This window comes from Hermetia illucens, chromosome 4 (genome assembly GCF_905115235.1).
Source record: "Hermetia illucens chromosome 4, iHerIll2.2.curated.20191125, whole genome shotgun sequence".
Classification (NCBI taxonomy): Eukaryota; Metazoa; Arthropoda; class Insecta; order Diptera; family Stratiomyidae; genus Hermetia; species Hermetia illucens.
This window is the reverse complement of record NC_051852.1, coordinates 135,659,141-135,677,297: the sequence shown is the minus strand read 5'-3', so window position 1 is coordinate 135,677,297 and position 18,157 is coordinate 135,659,141. Positions and strand designations below refer to the sequence as shown.

Here is an 18,157-nt window from a genome sequence, read left to right as displayed (position 1 = left end):
GACCATATCAGAACTGACCCTCAGAACCATGAGAAAGTAATTGACCATTTGAAATCAAAGGTGGGAAATTGCTCAAGATAGGTACTAATGGAAAGGTTTTATGAAGGCTCTATATTCCAGACATAGAAGGAATATCGTTCTAAGCTCAAACGGATATTATCATATTTGTGATCATCTCGAAGAGTAATATGTGCCATACCAACCAGAGAGATACGAAAAACTATTAACTTGATGCCCTAGTTGACATGGACATTCTGATCAAGCGGCGTATATTAATGGACAAAATACACAGCGTTCGACATGATTATTCCCAATATATCTCGCGGTGATCGATTCTATTCTTAAAGGTTTTATCCATCATTACTCACAGATAGTGGACGAGTGGCTATTGGACAATTCAATTTGGAACACAATTTTGACTTGCAAGGAAAGTTTTCAGTTTTGGAATGAAATGATGAAATGATGAGATCTTAAAGGGGCAATTCTATTAACGAGGCCGAATGCCAAATAGTGCTTGAACAAACCAAGGTATGTTCTTGGAGAAACAGTACATTTTTTGTCGCCTTAGAATGTTTTCCGCATTATTTTTTTGGGAAATCTCCCTTTCAAGACCAATAATCCCACCTTCCTAGTTTTGGAAAGAACTTTACAATTTCTCTCTTCCTGTCACATAATGGTGAGTCTAATTTGTAGCTTTTGCTAAAACAGCTACAAGGACTCGCAAAGGTTAGATATTGCATGCAACCTGTTTCTATTTCAAAATAGAAGGCCGCACCTATTTTAAAGCCCTTTTATCCATGCATAAATATTGCCTTTTAGTTAGAGTACATTTTGGAATGTAGCTCATTCTAGTATTTTGGGTCAGGTTTTGTGTCCTATTTGATTATTGCTTGCTATCTTATTTGAATCTGGCGGCTTGTGATTTTTAGAGTAGAAGTTCCTGTTGAAAAGGAGCAACATTATAGGCAGCATTAGAAACGAATGCGACTGAAAGCTAGCATATGTTCTTGGCTTCAAACAGTGGTAAAACTATAAGGTTCACCCAGAAAAAGTGGGGAATACACTGTGAGTAAGCTTCACCCCATTAAGCCTCTTCCATTGCGTGACAGTGTTGGGTCTCTATACTTTCCTAAATCATCTAAAGTGGTCGTAGTAATACAGAAAGCAAAATAGAGGTACATGTTTTACAAATAAATCCAGCTTTATAGCGATATGAATATGTGGTAAAGTATCATTCCGAAAAAGGATGGTTTGGGGGTTGGGTTTTATATGGGGGAAAAATAATGGCTAATGACCCGTTTAAGCAATTGAATTAGGATAAACCTTCGAGTTGCCAAACTAGACCATCTGGAACCAGGCAGTCAACTTAAAGTTCATGAAGTCATGGATCAAACCGCACTGGTCAAACGGGAAGAATAAAGAAAGTGATTATTTCTTTCATAGACCCATTCTCAGAAACTAAAAATCTGAAAAAAATCAAGACGCTGCTACTCTATGGTGCCATGGTCCGAAATTCCAATATCTGTACAAATAAAGTTAATAGGTGTATAGTACTATAATTTTGAGTAATTGACTGCGAAACTCCCCTTAAGTTCATCCTAGGATCATAGGATTTTGCAGTAATGTAGGCTATATAGAGCATGATCCTTCTTAGTTTGGTGAAAATCATACTATTACTAACAAAGTTATAATAGGTCAAAGTTGTCGCTTCTGTGCAAATTCAAGACTTTCAATGTCAGTATCACCCGAAAGTGGATATTCCCACATAATATATGTATATATTACATGCTACGTACTAACGGGGCAAATGCTCACTCAAATGTTTTTATAAAAGAAATACATCATACCTGAAGCGTCCAGTTTTCGGTTTCTTGACTTGTTGCATTTGGGTTTGCTTTTTAATCCCTTATCTTACCTATGCTTTTCGGTAGTTTCCCTCTATCGGACGCGTCCTGATTCCAATGTCATCATGGACACGAGCATGGGATTATAGAAGGATCGAAAAGTCTAGCTGAATGAACCTTTCCAGCTTTATGAATTAGCTAGGAAATCTAGCAACTGACATTTATTTTTCAATTGCGCATAGATTTTTGGCATTTTTTGGATCGTCCGATAGTTCCGTATTTTCGGGAGTAATAATCTTAGTAAATCACAACCGTCTAATTGATAGGTCTTTGATGAAAATTATATCGAAGTGGCGGATTTGATTAGTCTCTTGTTTTACAAAATATATTTGAAGATTTTGAATTTGGGAAGCCAGTTAATTAGTGGGATTACATCTTAGGATTATTCTCAGTAAGTCCTTGTGTTTTAAAACTTTGCTGCCAATAATTGCTGCGGCACCTTGGTTCCTCGTTTTTTTTGACTTACTACTTACCTTCGTCGACGTTCCCAGTTTTGAATTTAGCAGAATTTTAATTGTTGTGAAATCATTCTGAATGAACCTAATATATAAGTGCTGGACTTCATACAATTTTCATTGAATTATTTTTGTATTTTGCTCTATCAAACGTCCTCTTTAACCTGGCCCTGGGAAAAGTGATCCGTGATGCTGAGGTAAATGCGAGGGGTACGATCCTCTTTAAGTCCACCCAACTACTGAGCTATGCTGAAGATATCGACATCACCTGAGACGTACAATCTACCTTCATCCAGATCGAGCAGGTGGCGCGAGATCTTGGGCTGCACATCAATGAAGGCAAGACAAAATGTATAGTAACAATGTCAGCACCAAAAACCAATCAACCAACACCATCAAACCGCATTGGCCAAACGGGAAGAATAAAGATAGGAGACTACAACTTTGAGACCGTTGACCGATAACAGCTACAATGATGAAATCCCCGCACAGTTATTGGCAGCCAACAGAGCCTATTTCAAGTTACGAAAACTGTTCCGCTCGAAACAGCTTAGCAAGAAAAATTGCGAACTCTTGGCTGCGTTCGAAAGAAGAATCCTCCGAAAAACATTTGGCCTCCACACATGGGAATGGACGATTCCGTAGCCTACATAACGAAGAAATCTATGAGCGATACGATGACCGTGAGGTTGTGGATAAAATCCGGCTCAATAGGTTACAGTGGGCGGGTCATTTAACCCATACGGATGAGGATGCTCCAGCTCGGAAAGTCTATAAGGGCGATATTTATGGAAGAAAAAGAAGACGAGGCAGACCTTGCGTGAGGTGGACCCATGGCGTAGGTCAGGACGCCAGACAGCTTTTAGGGATATTGGTGGACCTCGGCGCAAAACCGGGATGTCTGAAGTTCCTTATTAAGGCAGGCCTAGACCGGATGCCGGTTGCTGCGCTGTTGACGATGATAATTTTCGTCATGAAAGATATTGTAAGAAAACTTTTCTTGGGTCGTTTTGTCTGCACTGCTAAAGACACTAATAAACTCTGAGCAGAGTAAAATGTCACACGTCGTGAGTTGTATTGCGAAGGACAGCTCGGTTTTACGAACTCCGAATGCCATGATCACTATCAATTCTAAGTAAGTTTTACCTTCTTGGCCAGGCTAGGCAGGGTGAACTTTTTCCGGATTACTTTTGTGACCAAAACATGAATAATGGAAGAAGAAAAGTTGTTGGTACAAGGGGCGTAGGACATTTGATTGCACTGAATCAGAGGTAAGGTGCAATCAGTTCCGATGTATTGTGGTCGACGCTAAGCAGAAAGTACAACTGATCCGAGTTTTAAAGGATTCAAAGAACTGGATGAGCAAGTAGTGCAAGGTTTTGCAGTCCTCTCAGGAAAAAGTCCTTAATGTACTCCTACATCAGTAGTTTTCCGATTTATTTGTCAACCGGGGCAGAGCCGAAGACCGACGATGTGTTACAGAGTTACGATATAATTTTCTTTACTAAGAGATCAAGGGGGATCTGCGGGTTCGGGGCGAGAATATTCTCGAATCCTCCGGTCTTCCAGGATACGGTTGTATTTTGAAAGGTTAAGGACTTGGCGATTCTGAAAATTTGTCGATAACTAGGGCCTGATCTCCTAGTACCAAGAGGCAATTGAGGCCTTAAAATCAGTGGTGATATTTGGGTGGGGTCGCGCAAAGATGTGCTGAAGGAGCTACGTGGCTGAAAGTCCTTCAGTGGGTTCAGTGTGTGCTTCTCTGGTGACTGTTAGGGGTGGAATCTACTCGCAATCACGTAAACAACTCATCACATGCCCAACTTTAGAAAAATTGGTTACTCCTTCAATAAAATGCAATCATGAGAGCTTTTAGGCTTATAGTGGACCCCGCTGCTAAATTCGTCATATTAAAGATAATTCGGATTGCCGAAGTTGAGGAGGCCATCATTTGAGCGGAGTAGAGAAGAAAACTAATTATGCTAGTTAGTATCCAATTTTTGTATTATATTATCCACAGTGGGGTTTCGAACTGAAATGGGGGTTGGCATGTAGATGTTTGTTTTGATTGCGGCTTGTTAAGTTAACTTGCGAACCACTATAAAACCAAAAGGTCGGATAGAAAATAAAGAACAGTTTTCTCAATAATAAGAGTGAAGCAATTATTGAAGAAAAAAATTGGATGGCACCCATGTTCACATTGATGCGCGGTACCACTTAACAATGAACAAAAGCCAAATCAAACTAACATTGAATAACCTGAAATGCTCCACTATATATTCCAGACGAAATAAACTTCTGTAATATTTCAAAATGTGCTGTGAAAGTGTGCACCTATAAAATTATTCGGATAATCATCAGAAAGATATTTATCTTATGAATTTCATTTATTGTTGCTGCCTTTTTCAATGTGTTTGTATGTAAATTCTTCAATAAACCTAGATCGTAGAGCGTTACAGAAAAATTAACTGAAAAACGAAATGATCGTTAAAACTGTACAATAACAATTTACATAAATGCATGTGCATATGATTTGCTGTTCATAGTCATGTTCTTTAATGTACAACTTGCAATATAACTAGAAATTAGGTGACTATTAAATGCAGTTCAAAATAAATTACGATTTTAATCCGAATCAAATTGCAGACAATCCTAAAGAGCAAATGCCAAACTTCACCTCATAAAGCAAAATTCACTTCTATGGAAACAAGAGTAATGGCTGTAACTGCAAATGTTATAATTTGAAATAGATGGTCATGAATAGATTTGCAAAAGTAAAAATTTATTGCATCTATTTCTTGTTAAGATCATCAGCATTGCTAAAGGCGCTGGAATCTGAAACGGAATCCGAGGGACAGAAGATTTACCATTTAGATACTTCGATCTTTTAGGAATAAATTGGTAATTTAGCATATTGGGTATGATTTTTCCAGCATTTCCCAATAGAACATTTACGGGTACATCCGTGTGACTCGGTTAACCATGAATAATAGGTAAAATCGGGTTCAAATAATTAGAATAAATCTCATAGAATAAGTGCAAGAGATCGTCACGTGGGTCGTGAGAAGTAGTGATTCAGTGAATCATTGAAACCTGAAGCCCACAACTAAAGGTGAAAAGATTGATTGGTTGTACAGCATGTTGGCTTGGGAGTAGGTTTTTTAATGACTCGGCGAAGTGAACTTTGAGAGACCTTATTGGGGGTTTATTTCTAATTACGTTTCCTCTGAACCTCCGTATATTATTTGAAATGCATTCTGTTCGGAACTCTTTTGGCTTTATTTTCTTAGCGTTTTATTGCTTTATAAGATTTTAATGATTTTTTCTGCATATGTAATGCTCTTCACGATTGAGTGCACTTGATGATTTGGTTTGGTGCGTCGACGCATATGGTGCCGAGAATGAATGGGAAGATTCGGAGGATTGGCTTTTGACTGCTTTCGGAAGGTTTAGCATTAATCTGCATTAATTATCCGTTAAAATGGTAATTTATGAAATGGTACTTGAAATGACACAATAGACACTAGATTTCTTGTGTAATAGTGATTTATGACAAAATTTGAAATGGAATAGAGGTTACTGTATTGTAGTTATTTGCAATTGAAATGGCGAAGTTTTTCCGCTATCTATCAGTTAAGAACCAATCAACTTCATTGAATTCAGGATGTTTGATTTTAGATAAACGTTCATGGACTTCATTTCATTCCCTCAAAAAAATGAGCTACGCAGTAAATTATTTATATTTATATATCTTCGTATTCGTTCTTTGAATTGAAATCTAGTTTTGTTTAGCAGTCGTACTTGAATGCATAATACAACCCATTACTTAACTACGGTATGCTTTCGCGAATAATAACAGGATGTAAAAGTAACAATCACATGAGGAAAAGGTCAATATTTAATATTTTTAGCTTTCAATATCACACCCTGTCAACATTTTGTAGGTATTCCATTCCGCTTTTTTTAAGTTCAAACTACGGATGTTTTGAGTATTCATTGTTCTCATCGTTTTGGTAAAAGGTCGAAACCCGTTGCGACTATTGGAGTTTCCTGATGCACATTCTGATTCGGTATTTTCAATAGGCATACATGCACCTATAATGAAGCGTATATAATAAGCAGCAAAGTAGTCATTAAAAGTCGTTGCTGGTTTCTTTATTTTAAAAATTGCTGCATGGTTCCTTCTGGTGGCACAATTGTGGTAGCTCATATTTAGTTGGCCTCTGTTGTACTCTTGGAGCGGATGAAAAGGGAATTAAAAATAACATTGTGTTATACGATTATAGCTTTGAGTACACATCCTCCGCCAAATTTGCTCTTAAATTCATCGGGGCTTTGAGTTGTCTTGTCTTTTGAGTTGTAAAAGACATCAGGAGAAATTCAGGAGCAAATGATGCGGGATGATTGTTTATCTTAGGTTAGTATTGAGGAGGGCATTCCATATCTATGGTTCGCTGGGATGTGATCCTTCCCTTTTCAGCGGTGAATAAAAGTTGGGATCCTGTTTAGTGTCCGGAAGGTCGCGGGTTGAATCTCATGGATACCAGTCGACTTAGCTGCTGGTACCTGAGTCAAATCAGGGTAATAATCTCGGGCGAGCATAATGCTGACCACATTGCTTTCTACAGGGTACCGTCATCCTGTAGTTTACCGTTACGGTCTTGAATGAAGTGCCCTAATCCAATATGGATTGTTGCGCCAACGATTATTATTATTATATCCTTGTAGGTATGTCAAAAGGTTTCAAAAAGTTTTGCGAAATCAATTTTTCTCTTCCCTTAATAGAAAGACACAACGTAGCTAAAGAATTGTAGGCCTGTATATAACAACTAAGGGTTCACATGCAGTCTCTTGATTGACGAAATAATGTCTATGTATTCAACATGAAAACTTTAGCCTTTAGCATGTACAGTTTTATATTGAATAATGGATCTAAAAGTTCAAGAAAGGCGGTGTGTGGTATTTGTTCAAATTAAAAACTTCTGCTCACAACGGAAACTTGTTTAACTAAGATCTCACACTAAAGGAAGGATCAAATGGTTCGTTTCCAAGGTGCAGTATATATATTCCAATAAAGGTTTTAGTCTACAGTTTGAAATAATAAAACTTGTTTTTTCTTATTGGCTATTTGATGAAGGGAACAAGTGGTTCCCGAAATATCGGTTTTTGCAAAAATAAAAATATCAACACTAGCCAATAAGAAAAAACAAGTTTTTTTTTATTTCAAATAATTAATCGCTGGAAACACCGCATAATTACACTCAGCTTAAAATTGTGTTAATTTGAAAAAACAACTAATAAACAAATTTCAGACTCAACAATGCCGCTCGACATTAAGTCGGGGCTACATGGCGGTTGAAAGTATTCGATTCGCCTGGTCTACGGCTAAATATAAATAAATCAGGTTTTAACGATCGACCCCAATGAAACCAGTAGGAACCTTCTTACTGAAGGCGACTTGTTCAGAACTGAGATCGGAGCTCTCAATCAATGGTGAATTGTGCTATAAAATTATTTGACATATTAGCGCAGCCTGCTTAGTCACGTTTTACAATCAGCGTGCTTTCACTTCCAACAAATCAACAAACAAACTCAAATCTACTGTACCGTCATTCGTCTCTTCCTCTCTCTCTCTATGGTTCTGGGTGTTAGCTGCCCACCAAATAAATTGAGTGTCACTTTTCAGCAATGGAAATGAGGGCTTTACGCTGGATCAGTGGCCTTACGCTGAATTAGTATAACTAGCTATGGTTACGTCCGAAATGAGGATATTCATTATCAATATAAAGGAGTTGAGAGAGAGACATCTTCGATAGTATGGTCATGCAATCTGCAGAGATGAAAAATGGTTAACTAGGATTGACTCAAATATTCAAGTTAATTGAATATGACCAAAAAGTCCACTGAAAGAATAATAACTAGCAACGAGAGATACTAACCCTACCCTGATCAAGCTTATATTGGTGGGACAGGGGCTAGAGGACAAGGAGATTAGTTATAATGACCGACAGTAGCACTATTTTTCTTTCAAAGCATCATCAACAGTGCAACAACGGTATCCGGTCTATGCCTGCCGTGATAGGGCGTTTGACCAGTGCGATTTGATGTTGTTGGTTGGTCGGTTGATATATAATTCGTCTTGCCTTCATTGATGTGCAGTCCGATATAGATCATGGCAGTTTGTATGTCTCGGGTTGCTCTTCTGATGATGTCGATATCGTCAGCATAGGCCAGTAGTTGGGTGGTCTTGAAAAGGATCGTGCTCCATTTACCTTAGCATCACGCATCATTTTTTCCACGGGCCGGGTTAAATAGAACGCACGATAGGTGATGATAGTGTCAAAAAACAAACTATAATCTCTCGATTGTTGAAAGTTTTCTCTAATTTTTAGCTTGTTTCGTGAATTTGTGTACATTGATGACTAGAATTGTCTTGTTTAGGATTTATGGCCTGCGATAGGAAGTTAAAGAAAAGGACTCTCGTAGGCAGCAGCAAAGTTTATAAGTGTTACTGTCGCTTCTAAATGTGCATGGATTGCCGGAGTTTGCTTGATAGACAACAAAAAAGGGTCATATTGACTACCTTGTACCAGAAAACAAAGTCAAATTCTATTGGCCCTCTATTTGGAGAATGGATTGACTTCAAATAGATGACACATGAAAATCGTCGACTTTATATTAGTGCACAGAAAACTGATATGCACTATGCGTTTAAAAGGAAGGATTAAAACATTCCGTAACACAGCATTCCTCAATATCTAGTTGGCCAACAGCAATACTTCGGAAGAAGATAGGAAGCATGCGATCAAGGATCAAGGATGACTTCAGGTCGAATATTTTTTTTTGGTATGCTCAAATGGTAGAAAGGTTCTAAGTGGTTGTAATGTACAAATCGGTACAGAGAAGATTCATCGTGAAAAAGCAGAGGAGCACAGGCAGTATGATAGGAAAATGAAAATGAGCATCGTGAAATTAATTTCGCAGGAACCAAAAAGTTAGTATTTCATTAGACATGCTTCCCACGTTGGTGATTATTAGCATTCATATTGAGAAGGATTTGTCACCAGCATTTTTAAACACCCAACACTACCTGCTACAAATTGAGACTCCAATTATGAGCAAATCAGGGGAAAATATTCGATTGAGTGGGTCATTGACAGGATCTCGCTTCTATTCTAAAGATGAACGAAAACATGATATGTTATCTATAAGCCGTGTGTTCTCTACCCAAACAATTACGAGGAGGAAGATAGTAGAGAAGAAATCCGGGCTCGGGGTGAAAGTTACACGGGTTTGCGGTGAACATTATACAGGCCTCCTATTATCCCCTCTTTTTCATTGCGATTTCCACTTGGGACCACCGAGAAAACACCGGGCCCGAGGGGAGGCATCAGATAGTTGACGCTATTATAGTCCACGATAGTGTGAGTCACTAGATAGAGATGGTGTGTGATGGAACTGCTGCAGTGGACGGCCGTTGCTACAATAAATATCAATAGATGTTGTATTTTCTGTAATTTGTTAGACCCAAGAGCTTGGGCTGAAACGGAAAGCAACACCAGCGAATGACGACGAGCAATGCTTGAAAGTGAGCCGATTGGTTGCTGATGGGCGCTAATAGGTAGTCAAATATGTGTATATGAAAGAATCTATAGAATTTATAGATGGCCAACTTTTTTAACTTACGCTGGCACATAATTGCCAATTGCCTTGCAAGGATCCGCAGGTCTCTATTTGTTTCCGTTTATTATCTTCAAAGTCATTGGACTTCAAAACACTAGACTGCCCATTTTAACCCATTGTAGATATAGTGATATGGAGATCTTGGTATACTAGAGTAGCCGTCATGAAAATCGCTTTAGGTCATATCTGACCGTCTGACAGCCGAATTTAGAACAATTACAATAACCAGGCAAGTTATGGCACGATATGATTGGCCTGGGCAATCAGAACATATTAAAGCTAGGGGAATGGACAATCAGAAAAAATACCGTCAGTGTAAATAAGTTGCATTCACATGTGAACGTCTGAGCCATTTTACCGTCAAGCATTCGTCTCGTCTCAATGTAGAAGAGAATAAACGAGAATAAATAAGAAATTATGAATAAAAGAAAGCGCTTTTATGAAATTCATGAGTTGTTTATTTTGATTTTTAGAATTAACTCTAACTTGATTTCAATAAGGGGGACTAACTACTCAAAAATCTATCAAAATAAAATTTCAAGTTGCTCGCTTAAATCTTTTGTTTTGAATGCTTTCAAAAATGCCTACCTTGTTTATATAAAAATGGCTATATACATAGAAGGGGTTATAAAATGACTGGAGAAATTCATTCCCAATAACTATAACTAATTTTAGATACATGTATTTTATGTAGGACGGATATTTCCCTTTCATTCTTTGTTGATTTTTATATCCCAGAGGTCAGCATAAAATTCTGCCAAAGAAGTTTACTTGGATGCATGGATAAATAAACTATAAGAATACAAACTTGGTAAGTTGTCAAGGCTCCAGCAAAGTTTTAACTAACCACTCCATACTCTTGCTTGCGATATCTTTTCACAAACCATCTTGATTATATGGAAATGCATTGATAATCATGTATGCATGAAGTTCCATTCACAAGTTACCCGTAAAATATGAACACATTTTCGTACATCTTCTATCGTCTGCATCCTCCTAGTTTAATGATGGATTGATTGATGTCTGCTTGAAACATCGCCCGTGCTCTTCTTTAATTGGACAGTGGTTTGACTAGTTATTCTTTGCAACCTTTTGAACTCCTTGAACCTTATTGTACTCGAAGACGTAAGTGACATATACATGTGTCTTTGTGGTTGGCTTGTGGAGAGGTATCAAAATGGGTCTAACTTTTTAGAATGGATCAGTAATAATAAGATTAATAATTATATTGTCAGATTAGGTAGGAAATATTTGGTATTTTGATAGAATCCTAAGAATGTTGATTTCTCCTGAGGCAACTGTTTTTGTTCAATGACAGAAAACTTCTTGATATATCTGCTAAATCCATTTTTATTGGTGGTTCTTTCCGATGTTATGGACGAAGGTCTCTCTCTACATGTGAAAACGGTAAAGGCATCTCTTAAATATTGTTTCTTGAACTTGATTGTTAAGAACAACGAGCCTTCAGTAAATTCTATTACACATAAAAAGTTCACTTTACTTCATAAATTTGCTGTTGGCGTAGATTTATAGTCAAGTCAAGGATGTTTTACTGCATTAAAGACTCCTAAAAGTCCAAATTAGGTAATTGATTATAAGTTTCGCAAATTCAGAAAACATATGTAAATTTGCACATTGAAGACATCACTGTGTTATCTCAATTGAAAGATTATTGCCACTTTAGTACTTCGTAAACGGATAGTTAAATTCGTAACTGCGAAAAAATGAAGAAGCTCAGAAGTTCGGCAATTAAAAATGGTCAAAGCTTATGGTTACTGCTCACTTTTTTATTGCTATTGTATTTAGATTTACTGGTAAATATAAAGCATGAGCACCTTTTAGTATCAGTAAAATAAGCACATTGTTAAAAGTCAAAACCTTGAGTCTAATGAGCATTGCAGTTAAAAGACTTAACCTTTGATACTTTTCTCGGTGCTAGAATGTGATAAATATCAAATAATCTTCATTCCAGTACGCATTCCCAACTTTATTACATTTAGATAAAAATTTGGAGAATTCCTTTGATTTTTGGTTAGAATAGAATGGGGTAATGGATACCTGCCAATTTCATCTCATTGATGTGAGGATCTAATCCAATCCACTTCATTCAGGAGCCGAAATGTATATCTCTTTATCTAAACCTTGAAGAAACGTGTTTGATTTATATGTAAGAAGTGATTGTCTGCTAATTACCTTCGTCATACTGCGATATATGGTTGAGATTATTTCTTCTAATTAAGTATCATGCAGAGATAATAGATAACTTAGAAGATAAAAGCTGTTTTTTATGTTTTTATTTGCAGCTGTAAATGGCTCATGAAGCTAATATACTTTGCCATTGTTGGAATTATTTTTGGAAAGATTCTTATACGTTCATTGATTACGGCATTCGAAATCGAATCGTCTTAATTTTTCTTCATTCTGAGAAAATCTATGTTGCTAATGATATATGAGCCTAAAGTTATTTTTAGATAACAGGAAGTATAACAAAATTTGCTCTTGTTTATCACGAAGCTAAAAGACTATTTCTAAAAATGGGTAAAGAAAGATTAAAATATTTCAATATTGCTAAAGTCAGTCTTTTCCATAAGCTTCTCTATTAAGTAAGGAAGATGCTCTTGATCCGATGTGATTTACTACTACTACTAGATACTTTTTCTTAGCAAGCATTAGCTGAAACAAAAATAATGTGATTTCGCTTTCTACAGGAATTTCTTGAATAGCTAGAAATTAACTTTAATGTTAATGGTGGGGATAAAATGGAAACCCCGGTGTCAGCGGTAATGCACGTAAGAAGCGCAAAACCAACTCATTTGTTGTGGCCAGCGTTTCATTGTGCTCCGCACCAGGACTTACATCCACGCGTCCCAAGGAGATTAGGTCCAGTGTGGCGGCAGGTGATCAAATCATCGAGAGAGATAGATGGAGCTGGTTCCTTCCATAGGAATACGAACATGAAGGCGAGAAGGAAGAGGACGTATGCGCAAGCTGCAGCCTCTGTTCTGATTACTGCCATAGGAGTTTCCTCCAAGGATGGCAAAATGTTGAGGGACAATTTACCGTTCTCCGGGAATGCCTGTGGCAAAAAATGCTGGAGCCTGGAACGAAGCCAGTATTTAACGATCAAAGTTTTCACGATGGGGTTCTCCATTTGGAGTGCACTGACGAGGCTGCCTTAAAGTGGCTTCAGCAGACAATCCCGTCTTTGCGTTCTGGCGGTAGGCCAAAGTTCACTATTGTGAACACTGAGCTACACACGCAGGACGGAACATGTCGGATGCTGGTTACGGGCCCTCGAAGGAAGGCAGGAGGCATCATCCACATGCCGGGTGGACTCTGGAGGGTAAAGTTCATGAATGGAAGAACAAATCTATGAACGTGAAGGGTTTCTTTTTGGTATTCGAATTGAGCCAAAAAAGTCTGAATGTGCTGAGGGGAAGTCCCTATATGGTGCTCCACTTTTTCCTAGATAGACTGAAATTCAGTCATATCAGGAAACTGTAGGGCATCATCTTCATTTTGAGAGCGAAGAACAATGATGGTCTTCGACTCACACAATGTAGAGGAAATTGCAGTATCTTCGGTGCGCTCTCCCACAATGGAGCTGCGCGCGGGAGATAGTGTAAACAGTGGCGGAACCTCCGTGTGGGGACTAAGAGTGAATCCTACCTGCTAGTAACTTCTCCTACACCTTCCAAAGAATAGGCGGAAGAAAGGGAAGCCAGAGACGTGAACGAACTGACTTAATGCCTGTTCGAGTGATCGAATCTATGCAAACCGGACACCGCAAACCAACCAAGGTGCTAAGTGGAAAATAGACGAGTGCTCTGCGGGATTAGATAAGATTTTTCATGAATTAGGACATAGGAACTGCGATACCTCCAAGTGCGGCTTTTCTCAAAGAAATCAAACTCGAGGGGTTCGAGTTTCTGGCGGTACGGTGTGGGGGAAACTACGTCACATGCAAACTGCAGCATACGCTTCTAACTGTTATCTATAACACATTAGACTAATTTTATATTAAAAAACATAAAGATTGGTCAAATGAACCTGCAGCATCCCAAAGCCTCCTCTTGTATGTTAGCAGCAAGGCTGACAAAGCTGCAGGACTTCTCCAACATTTTGCTGGTGCAAGAGCCGTGGATTCGATTTAACAGAATCTGTGGCATTGGATCAATAAAAGGGACCAGGATCTTGTGCCCTGATATCAAGACGGTTAGAGGCAACCATGCTGAGACAGTTTTGTTCCCAGGACTAAGTTACGGTCATCGTTCAATATCAGATAAATGGCCAGATAAAAAACATCATAATTGCCTCCACTTATTTACCCTATAATTCTTTGTATCCTCCACTAACGCAAGAGCTTAGGGATCTGGTAGCGTATGCAGAATCAAGTAGTCTAGAACTCTTAATAGGTTCCGATGCGAATGCTCTATATATTTGTTGGGGCCGTAGCAGATGCAATCCAAGAGGAGAGAAGTTACAATCTGTACCTCAAAAGTGTTAGAGTTGATTACACACTAGCGGGTGCTAGACGAGGTCTCACTGTCAGATCACCGATACCTAGAATTTAATCAGACTATTGTGGGAAAACTGTCTGCAGTACAAAGACGGAACCCTAGGAAAATATATTGGACAAAGTTCAACGAACTTCTCTAAACTGCACACTTTTGCAGTGCTATGAAGACGCTTGTCCTATTTACCGAGGCCAAAGCGGTAAAACGGTTCCTTGGTGGAACCGGGAATTTCAAAAACTCAGGAAATCAAACAGGCGACTTCTGAACCGTGCTTAATAATAAGTACGAAGACTGGTTAAATTTCAGGAACTCACAGCGTGAATGTAAGAGGCTTGTTAGGTGTCCGAAACGAGACTCTTAGAGCGTATTGTGAGGAACTGGAAGGCGAAAGAGAGACTTCAAGCGTGCGCAGAGTCCTTAAAAGGGATGAGGAGGCCAAGTTAGACTCTCTCAGAAAACCCGATGGTACTTGCACGAGCTCCAGACTGCAATCAGTGCTGACAACTCTGGAAGTACACCACCTGGAAGAAAGGGTGAAAGAAATGGCAGGGGAAGAGCTGACGGTTCTTGCAACTTCTTGAATAAGCAAGTGTTTCAGAGGGAACTGAAACACTGCGAAAGCGGTCGTTACCTATGAAAAAGTGAAAGCTGCCGTACTGCCCTTTGAACATTTGGCATGGATGACATCTATCCACTCTTCATACCAAAACCTGGGAAAGATGACAATTCTAATCCAAAGAACTTTAGACAGATCAGCTTGACTTCATTCTTGCTGAAAGGTTTGGAGAGACTGGTTGAGCGTCACATTCGTGGAAACGCACTTAGGTCGCACCCACTTAGTGAAAACCAACATGCTTACCAGCGTGAAAAGGCCTGTGAGTCTGCTGTTCACTCTTTGGTTACAACGATAGAGGATGCAACTTTGAATGGTGAGGACGCGATTGGAATTTTCGTGGACATTGACGGGGCGTTCGACTGTGCGTTTTTTCAAAAACTTTGTGATGCCGCCAGAGCGCATGGTGTTGATGATGGTTTAATTAAGTGGATCCATGCTATGCTAACACGGAGATTGCTATGCGCTGAGGTGGGTGTTGATCGGTATCTCCAAGGAAGTGTGCTTTCGCCACATCTGTGGAGTATGCTGATTCACTCACTACTATGCGGACTGCAAAATTGGCCAATACACTCTCAAGCTTATACTGACGACGTGGCTGTACTTGCTGTTGAACGGCGTCTTGGAACGTTGTGTAGAAATATACAAAGCACCGTTGGACTTTTAATTACTCTAAATAAAATCACAATGGTATCTTTCGCAAGAAGGCGAAAACCGGGTGGACTTTGCCTCCTTGAGATGAAGAGTACAACCGTTCAACTCTTCGAAGAAGTGAAATATCTGGGAGTTATTCTAGACAAGAAACTTCTGTGGAACTAACATGTGGAAGTTAAAATGAAACGAGCTCTCACAGCTAAATGCTGTGCAGACGGACCTTTGCCTGGACATGGGGTATTAGTCCTCATGTGGTAATGTCGATATACGTTGCTACAATTAGGCCGATGTTCGTTTCATCGTAAACTAGTTTTCACCGTAAACTAGCCGTAAAAAACTGTGTATTGGGTGTCAGTGGTGCCATGAGAACGACTTTCGGCCCAGCTCTAAATGCATTACTCAATTTGCAGCCCCTGGATATATTTATTCAAAGCACTGCATTGAGAGCAGCTCATAGACTAATTCGATTCGATCTATTGGGAAACAATGGATGTGTGTTACTGGGAGGACTGAATCCAGTTCTTACAATGCTTTTCGATTTGCGTGTCCCCATACATCTGTTTGGTAGAAGATATGAAGTAACTCTGAAGCGTAGTGAGAACTGGGAAGTTCCAGAAAAATGCTTGGTGGGATATACGGAAGTCTTCTACACCGATGGCTCAAAAATAGAACAGGGTTCTGGAGCCGGAGTCTACCTCTCGAATAAAACGAGAAGTGGGCTTTTCCTTTGGGAGTATATGCAACGATTTTTCAAGCCCAATTTTATACGATCCTAAGGACGGCACTCTGGGTGATTGTCGAGCGGTAAAAGGGCAGGCGCGTCGCAATCTGCAGTGATAGCCAAGCTGCATTTAGAGCATTGTGTAGTCGTTTGATCACCTCGAAAATCGTTCAGGAATGTAGAAACCGTTTGAACTCTATCTCTAGATTTAATACGGAAGTTCAAAACGAGGGGTACGTGTACCAAAAACAAGTGGAAGCAAGGTGCTCTTCATTTAGTCCAAACCGACATCAAGTGGATACGGACTTAGGGCCCCTCAAATCTCAAACAAAAGATGAAAATATGGGCTTTTCATCCGATGTCCATAACTTTTATGTCCTACATTTTCATTTCTTTCCTTCCACATGTTTAATGCTGTGATTTAATGAACAACTTACTTTAAAATCTACGAAAAAATCACATTAAGTCTCAAAAGTCTCAGACCAAGCAATTTGTCTTGCTGAATATTTAAATGGTTTTGGTATACATAAATAATACCTCCACGAAATTGAAATTTTTACTATTACAGATAATAGCATTGAATTGAGGCCAAAATGAGGCACGTGGATAATTTCGAGATTTACATTCCTTTTTCAAATAGTATAACAAACAAACCAAACTCTAGAGTTAAATAATAAGTGCTCCGTGCGCCGCAGGCTAAGAAACAGCAAATGTATTCAAAAGAAAAAGGAAAATCAAAAAGCAGTTGTTTATTGTGTCACCCATAACTGAACTCCATTTATTTCCGACTCTGTAACATGGAAAGCATTCAATATTCTTTGGAAAGTCCGCTGATGACGATTCGATTGTAGACTAATGTATTGTTAAGCCACAAGTAATATCTTTTCTTTTTAAGCTACTTTCAAAAAGTAAAGTAAGTACTTCACCAGCTTTGTGCAATTACAGTTGATGTTTCAGATGAATAGACTATTGAGAAAGTGTTTTGTAAGTTATAAATTATTTCTTATTTGACGAAGAATAAATATTATTTAATCTAATGAGTAATTAAGCCAAAAAATTCCAAACACTTCATTTCGTTTTCACTTTTTGAACGAGCACTTGTATAGCACCACGTTAATGATATAAATGCCGAAGAAATTAGGTCCGGAATAGATTCCCCGAAAGTAGCTCTGTTTAAAAAGCTTCCCAACGTTACACAAAGAACATCAAAATATCAGTTTGCATAAATTGGTTTTTGGTATACTTCAAAACTTATTGCTCGATCATATCATCCCTGCATTATGTCAAGGAAGTTCGCCATTATTTCTGACATCCATGGTAAACTTGCAGTTTGTGATATGCCAAATAATGAGCCTAGCATCAATATATTCGTGATTGAAATATTGTTTTATTTTATCTCTATAGTTTATATTGGGGAAGCGGCTGAATCGATTGTCGCGCTCTTCTCCTTTTTCTTCAGCCTTTGTCCCTTCCAAAAGCGGGGTCGGCTCGTCGTGATCGGTTTCGCCATTTAGCTCTATCGAATGCCTGATCTGGATGCAATCTCGAGGCTTTTTAATCCCCATCCAGCGTATCAAGCCCCCGTTGTGTCGGCCTGCCTGTTGGTCATT

The 18,157-nt window shown here is 38.8% G+C and overlaps 1 protein-coding gene across 3 annotated transcripts in view; it reads right to left on the bottom strand.

Annotated features, from left to right (window-relative positions):
* Window positions 1–18,157, bottom strand: part of LOC119656103 (cuticle protein 19.8) — a 71,363-nt gene that overhangs the window by 12,274 nt on the left and 40,932 nt on the right. The window lies entirely within an intron of this gene.